The sequence below is a fragment of the Rhipicephalus sanguineus genome, chromosome 6, assembly GCF_013339695.2.
Source record: "Rhipicephalus sanguineus isolate Rsan-2018 chromosome 6, BIME_Rsan_1.4, whole genome shotgun sequence".
Lineage (NCBI taxonomy): Eukaryota > Metazoa > Arthropoda > Arachnida > Ixodida > Ixodidae > Rhipicephalus > Rhipicephalus sanguineus.
In genome coordinates, this window is record NC_051181.1 from 52,513,626 (window position 1) to 52,522,296 (window position 8,671).

Below are 8,671 nucleotides of genomic sequence, written 5' to 3' on the forward strand. Positions count from 1 at the left end.
AAACAGCTAGACTGCCCGGCAAACTACGTGTCCCAGGGTGGAACTGTGAATGTCGAAATGCGCGCAAAAAGCAAAACAAAGCATAGAGGTTGCTTCAGGACTCTTTGCCGGCCGAGAATCTTGACAGCTTTAAGAACATAAAGCGTGAAGACATGAGAACGCCGACAGAAAAGATTGGAAAGTTGGCAGAAGCTTTTCTGGGCATCAATTTGTGTACACAGGAGGCTAAGGTCTGGAACATAATTAGTAGGGTAGCAGGATGACAAGCATATTCACTCCCTCTCATAAACACACATGGCAACAACTTGGAAGACCAGGCGAACTTCCTCGGCGCACACTTCGAACAGGTGTCCAACTCGTCGCACTATACTGAAACTGTCCAACGAAACAAAATAATAGAAAAACAGAAACTAGAGCGTAAATCCAAAAAAACATGAGCAGGCATACAATGAACCTTTCCGCTTAGCTGAGCTACAGGCATCACTGCTGAAATAAATCCGCCCCACGCTCAGACCGTGTAGTACATGAAATGTTGAAACACCTGTCCTCTGAAACTCAAAAAGTCTTCCTATCCTTGTAGAATGCTCTTTGGTTTCCCGGCGAGGTCCCGTCCGCCTGGAAAGAAGCCATTTTTATTTCGTTTTTAAAACAGTGCAACGACCCATCCTCAGTTTCCAATTACAGGCCTATAGCCGTAACAAGTTGTCTCTGCAAGGTGTTTGAAAAAAATGATAAACAGGCGACTCCTACACTTCCTTGAAACAAACCATGTACTTGACCCATACCAGTGTGGGTTTCGAGAAGGTATATCGATGACTGACCATCTGTTACGTATCGAGGCACAAATTCATGATGCTTTCGTCCACAAGCAATCGTTTCTTCTCTGTTGTTCGATATGGAAAAGGCGATGACACCACATGGCGCCTTCGCAAACTTTGAGACCTCTCACATTTAGGTCTACGGGGTAGGATGTTGACCGTTATTGAATGTTACTTGTCCAATAGCACATTCCGTGTTCGAGTAGGTACTGTTTTGTCCCGAACATTTATCCAAGAAACAGGAGTGCCCCAAGGCGACGTATTGGAGTTGTAAACTTTTTATTATCAAAATGAATTCGTTGCGACTGCGCATGCCGCGTAACGTGTTCTATTCTACATATGTGGATGATGTGCAGGTTGGCCAGAAGTCTTGTGATCTTGCAATGTGCGAGCGGTAGGTTCAGCTTGGTTTGAAAAAGTTTTTAAACGGGCACAGGATAACTGGTTCTGGCTGAATCCACAAATAACACGTGCGTGTTATTCCCCAGAAAGAGAGGCATTCATCACGACCCAGACATTGACCTGCATGGTCAACGTCTCTCTGTAAAGACCGAGCATGAAGTCCTAGGCCTAATCTTAGACACCAAGCTGACCTTCGTATCCCACATCAAGTATATAAAAAACAAGTGCATAAAACAATGTTGAAAGTGTTGTAACGCACTATTTGGGGTAGTGACAAAACGTGTCTGATGAATCTGTATAGAAGCCTCATACGCACGCGTCTAGATTACGGGGCGATAACCTATCGCTCTGCGACACCAAGTGCCTTGAAGATGCTTGACCTTGTACACCATCTAGGATTTGGCCTTTTTACGGGTGCTTTTCGTGCTAGCCCCGTAGAAAGCATTTACGTTGAATCGAACGAGCGGTCGTTACGCCTCCAGAGATCCCACCTATATTTTGTCTATTTCCTCAAGGTGAACGCGAGCAAAAAAAACTCCCCTTAAAATGTGCTATGAATGATTTTTCCAGTGCTATCGTGTTTGACAACCGTCCTGACACGATACAGCCCTACGGAATTCGTGTGAGGGGCCCATCTGACGAAATCTTGAACACCGTCTGGTTCATGAACACCGTCTGGTGGCTCCAGCTGCATATTTCCCGCCGTGGCAGTGCAAATTCATCTACTGCGATGTATCCTTCGTGGAAGTTACTAAGCACTCGTCTACTGCACATATCTGTACACACTTCCTCGAACTCCAGCACAAATACACTTTTCCAGAATTTTTACCGATGCCTCAAAGTCTCACGCTTGTGTGTGCTATGCAGTGGTTGGCCCATCCTTTTCAGATGTAGGCCTTCTGCACCCCAATACAAGTATCTTCACAGCTGATACATCGGCGATTTTTGCGGCCATCGAACATACCAATGAAGTAAAACTACAAAGTGCAGTGATATGCAGAGATTCCCTAAGCGTGGTGAAAGCTTTGAAATCACAAGAACACTGGCCTTGTCTCAGTATCCGCTTTCATGCACGGTCTACGCACTCAAACAATGTGTCGTAGTGTGCTGGGTGCCACGGCACCACGAAATCCAAAAAAACGTGTTGGCGGACCAGCTAGCTGCTTGCGCCCACGAAAACGCTGCAGTCAATACACCCATAGCTGTCCCTGCACTCGACCTAAAACCCGTCCTTAAAAGAAATCTTAGAGATTATTGGCAGAGGTCATGGGATAGGCAAACACAAAATAAACTTCACCTCATCAAGCCACATATCGCGCATCGGCCGTTAGTATCCCAGTCACGCCGCACAGAAGTAACGCTTAGCAGGTTGAGAACAGGACAAACACAGAGTACACACTGATACCTTTTGTCCGGTGGTGATTCACCTTTGTGTGATAAATGTGGTGAACTACTCACTGTGCTTGACATACTTGTTCAATACAGTGGATTATATGCCGTAAGAAAAAAGCACTTCCCAATATCATACGGAGAGCAAATACCAGTTCATCCATCAATGTTCATCGCTAGGGAACCGGTTTTTAAATATCAGTCATTGTTCGCGTTTTTTGAAAGAAGTTCATAGCTTTCATGTGATATACCAAGGCAATCCGTAGCACGAGCTCTCAAAAGAGGTTGTTGCTGCGGTAGCTACATTAGAGAAGCACCTGCCTCCCTGCCTTTAGCCTCATGGGCCGTGAGGAAGCATTCGTGCTATTCTCCCATCTCTCACTTGTAGATATCGTGCTCTTTCGTAATTCATTCCACGACCATAGATCCCATCACGTATCACTACCATAATTTTATACCCTATACACACCTTTTACGCTTGTTTATAGCGCGTGATTTTAGGCCTCTATACAGCCATAATACGCCCTGTCATGGTTTACACCACATAACGCACATGGCGCTTTTTGGCCACCCACGGCCATTGCGCCACGAAACCCCGTTAATCATCATGATCAAGGACACATCGATATAACTCGCCAGGTATTTCTCCATTCCAAGTCTATACTGACGCAAGAATTTAGGACAGTTGAATGGCAGAGGTAATTATCCCCTGTGTAACTTTTTGGGTACAGCTGTCAGAGGAATTGAAAATAGCGCATCGGTCACCTTGTCAATCCTGCAGCGTTCATCACAAACGATATGACGTAAAATAAGTGCTCACCATTTGGGCTATCTCTCAAGGTAAATTTACTAGAGGATTGTGAACACGTGTACACTCACAGACGCATGCCACATGCAACAATAACTTTACTGAAACTAAAGTGGTTGCTTGGGCGTCTTGGTACGACATATTGGAGGGAAACAGCGCGAAAGACTAGGCAGAGATGGACACATACAACAGCGCTGGCGCTGTTGTATGTGTCTTTCCCTGCCCGGTCTGTCGCGCTGTTTCCCTACAATTGACTGAAACTGTTTTACTACGCTAAGCCTTGTAAATATTCGATAACCGCACATACTCGGAAACCACACGTATTTGTTGTCAATAAAAGCCCCTTATTCCTGTCTAAGGAAAGCATCTATTTTCCGCTTGCTTTAGCTATAAATATCGCATTGCATCTAACGTGCTCCTAACTACTTGCTTCGTTATACCAGAGAGCGTAGAATTTCCCCCGTTATATTTCTGATTCGTGCTCAGCTACATCCTGATGTGTGAAATACGTTTTAACTTCATTAGTTTATAAGGTATTTTAGAACGACGAGAAATTTATGTTAAATGATATGTACTTACCCGAGGATTTCTGGACTGCAGAAAGGCATCACAACGCAAACAACTGCTGAAGGTATCACGTACATGCTTATATAAGTACATTGTGAAACGAATGCGCAGATATTCAGAATAAATTTACGGCAAGACCTATGATGATTTACTCAGCATGCGCTAAAGATAGCCGCGACATAACGATAGGCGTGCGCATAGGGGTGGAAGGGGGGCGGCCGCGCCCCTTGGTCACCTGAGAAGAGGGGAGCTGAAAGTATGCCCCATACATTGACGTAAAAAGAAGGGGGAGGCGCCGCGATGAACGACCCCCCCCCCCCCCCATCCCTGAAGGGGAACCCTGCGCACGCCTATGGACATAACACCATAGAAAGTAGGTGGCCGTGGCAGAATTACCCGAGAGTATGGAGTATAAGGTATTACTACAATATGGCGTGGTGTGAAAACTACGCAATATGTTGTCAGATTCTATGTTGTGTGGTGAAAGAGGACGTCGCAGGTGAGTTCAGACACATGAAAATATAGTGGACATTAAAGACTATGAAAAAGGTATTTCATAATCTTCGCAGTTTTGTTGTTGCAACTATCTGGCAAAGCAGCAAGACACTCAAGATGAAACTCCAGCGCACATAACTTGGCCGCCATATCGTCTGAAGGAGAGCCTTCAACCTCAAACGCGTAAGCGTCGACACCAGTGACTGTCATGTTGCTCCTACCCGTGCCACTGCGTAGGAGTGTTTCGAATGTTTCCAACATCAGCTTATTCCTGAGAAAAGAGATGCAATTGTATGAACGTCAGAATATTGACTTGAAAAACAGACCGCTTGTAGATGTACGTACGCGCCAGCGTACACAGGTTACACGATGTTTGTTCATGATTCATTATGAAGCGGATGCGAAAGGACTAGTACAAGGAGAAGCATCGTACTAGTTTCGCAAAACATTTGGCTGCCAACATGCTGCCTAAGAATGATACACTACGATAACTCTGCGCGTGCAAATGTATGCGCAGAGATGTGAAGGTACATCGGATTAACGTCTGCACATACACATGTATACATATATAGTAACTCTTTCTTCTGGTTAAACAGTTGTGAACGCTCATTTCGTATCCTTCTTCTGTTTCTTTGTCGAGTTTGTGCTACTAGGATATCTTTTGCTAAGAAAGGGTTTCAGGTAAGGGTGTGCGAATATACGAGCTTCGAATTCGAATCGAATAATACCTAATAGTATTATTCGATGCGACTTTCGATCAGCTAGTATTCGGAGTTTCGAATAATTCGACAGGACGAATATCTAAAACGCGACAAAGGCCAATGGTGCAACTTGGTTAGGCTCTGGTGGATAGAACTAACGCTAACGTCGTTAGAGTAGGCCTTTCGTTAAAACCTTCACCGATGTCCTGGTTCATAAAAGAGTGCAGGTTTACTTTAAAGAAGATTGTGTCATTTCCACTCGCAAAAAAACACATGAGAAAATTGTCAAGCCCTTCCCGACTTCGCTTCTGAAACGAATGCACGGACTTCTTGCATAGTTCGGTCGCGTATGCCACACGCGCCGTAAAACGTCCCGACTTGCCCACGAAACCCTCGGTGATGCTTCACATGTGCATATTTGTTTGTTTACGCTGCGAAGTCGCACTGCCGCACCTCACCAATCGTTCAGAAACTCCCATCGTTCTGGCGCGGAGTTAAAACGCTTCTGTGAACGGGCGCCCGAAGATATTTGGGTCCAGAAATCCTATGGTGATGAAGCACAACATTACCGTTGTCAGATGAACCGTATTGCGTGACCATATATGGCAGCGAAAACGAAGAAACTAGCTAGCGTAACCCCTCCCCCCCCCTTTTGTCTGTTAGCTTTTAAGGGGGTAGGAGTGGCGCTGCTGACTGGAATGGCGGCTCGTCTATCAACATGCCTGCGCGCCCACAAAAGCTGAAAAAAAAACAAATGAAAAAACTCCCGAACAAGCGCGTAATAAAGCTGTCACCAAGCCATGGCGCCCCATATTTGTCCTTATAGGGGCGAAGCTCCTTAAGGTGTGGGTGTTTCCCTCCTCTGTAGTAGTAGTATGTAGCCACCTCGCCCGATCGGCAACGGGCGAGGTGGATCGGCATCGGGCGAACGCCGATCGGCAACGGCGCGAGGACCCTGCCGTACGAGAGTTAAATCACACTAAAAGACATACTTCGCGGGCGATAGACTCTAGTGAGCTTTCAACTTTTCGTCTTAATGTACATGATAAAGAAATTATTTCTACGAAAAACGCAAAGCACACCTTGAGCAAGATGTTTGATTTTGGGACGCTAAATGGGACCATCAGGCGATGCGATGCCAGAACACTTGCATGATCGCGTTCCGTTGGCTTTCGTTGGGCATGCTACAGACCTCGCGTCGTGGAACGCGACGAGGAACCCTGCGCGTGAAGTGTCGTTCCTATAGCCTTGCCGTTAATTCTCACAGGGCGAGCGGGGGACGCGGTCGCTCTTGGCGCGTATTCTCTTTCGCTCGGGAGCGGACACTTTCCCTGCACTTCACCGATCACAATGCGGTGATAATGAAGGGACCACGTAAACCAACAGTACAATAAAAGTTTGATGTTTAATATATACACGGTGTTTCACACTCTTTATATGATGTACTGGGCGAATTTCACGGCAGAGTTTCACGGTTTATCGATGATTCCCTCCGGAGCTTCGCCCCAATCCTCATCATTCACCCCGTGGATATGCTGTGATTTTTTCTTGCCATAACTGGCGGTACACGTTTCGTGTACCTATACTATTCGATTCGATATTCGATATTTTAGGCCACTATTCGGCACTATTCGATTCGAATTCGATTCGAGTTGAAAATTCACTATTTGCACATCCCTAGTTTCAGGACGGTTCCCCAACGCCGACTGAATCACATGTGGCGTATGCGCAGGATGTATTCGCTCATTTCCGTAAGGTGGATGGTAAGATGGCGGAGCAACGCAACGTTTGTCGCGTGTCCAACGCCATCGCGGGCGCATTTAACCATCTTGTCTTCAATACCAGCATTTAGTTATTAGTGCTGGTATTCGCCGAGCTGAGTGCTCAAGAATGTTCTTACACATACCGTGCGGCTTACAATGCCAGACGCTGATAGTATTGCTTCCACTGTCTTTAGAATCTGCACAGGAGGTGGACCATTGGTATTTACTCCACAACTATCTCTTGATAGTCCTCCAAGAGTATCCACACGATCTCATTATCGGCCTGCGCTCCCGCTCTTGTTCCCCTTTCTCCTAATAAAGTGTAGGGTAGCTAACTAGGCTAAGCCATGGTTAACCTCCCTGCCTTTCGTATTTCTTTCTTTCTTTCTTTCTTTCTTTCTTTCTTTCTTTCTTTCTTTCTTTCTTTCTTTCTTTCTTTCTTTATTTCTTTCTTTCTTTCTTTCTTTCTTTCTTTCTTTCTTTCCTCTCTCTCTCTCCTTGAAAGCAAATCTGCTATACTTACTGCCCCGTACATGTACTACAGTCGGATGTGCCGTGTCTGGTTGTTGTTACAACTTTTGCAAATCACCGCTTGTGCTCAGTAGAGTTCACAGGGCTATGTCAGCGAGTTGCTACGTGTATCATTCCGATACCCTGCTCTCCGGTTTCTGATCGTGAGAACGTCGTAACTCCGCTAACTGACGTGGTTTTCTCCTACGAATTATCTTTTGAGAATACCATAATGGACGTCCTCGAAAATTTCACTCGCGTGCCCATCCTGAGGTTTAGATTCTCGCACAATTTATTTTACACTGCATCGCGATGACGTATATGACCAGCTTAAAGCAATTTAGGATGTCTTCTTTGGCCTGTACAGCCCTTTCCAGGATCATTAAAACAATTTCGCCTATATTTTCATCCTCATCGCCTGTGGATGACATACTTAAAGCCTCAATGTAAAGAGAATGAAGAGACCGGATGCAGGTACATGATGATGCTAGTTTTGTAGCGATAGCTACACTTGCCTAGCCGGAGCCGCTTTCGCGTGGATCCTGATGAGCCGTGCTGCGCATGCGCAAGGATCAGTGATGTCACACAGCTGGCTCACCGCGATCTCACGCGCTCTCCGCCACCGCCGCGCGAGACTCGCCGCTGCTGGTCTGCGCGTTCGGGAGGAGTGGCGTCGTAGCCGCGGCAGACACATTGGCGCCAGTGCTCGCGCAGCTATTCGCCTTCGCTGCGCAGTCGCCGTCTGACACTACGCTGGAGCCGCGTGATAGCGCCTCTGACTGGCGTTTGCAGGTGGGTAACGCCACGGAGGAGAGCGCGAATGCTACTCAACGGCGCAGAAGAGCCGAGAAGCTTAACGGATCCCGAAGTAGTTGCCTGGCAATTATTGGTTCAGCGTACGAAGAATGAACAGAAGGCAAGTAATCCTAGACAATCTGGAAAGCTAGGAATAATCAGCTGAACCTTTGCTAACGCTACGTATCTCCTGGCATAACCGAGCTAAGCCACTGCAAATTTTTGTTTAGGGGCGAAGCTCCTTAAGGCGGCACCCGTTCGTCCCTCGTAGTCGTAGTCGTAGTCCGTAACCAGTCTTTCGCTTTGACCTCCAAGGTGGTGCCGGTGGGAGATTTTTCCTGTGCGTTGTTGAACAATAAAAAATTCGCAGCGGTAGCTAAAAGCCGACTTCTTCTGTTTCTCATTCCCATTAGCAGCCATTCT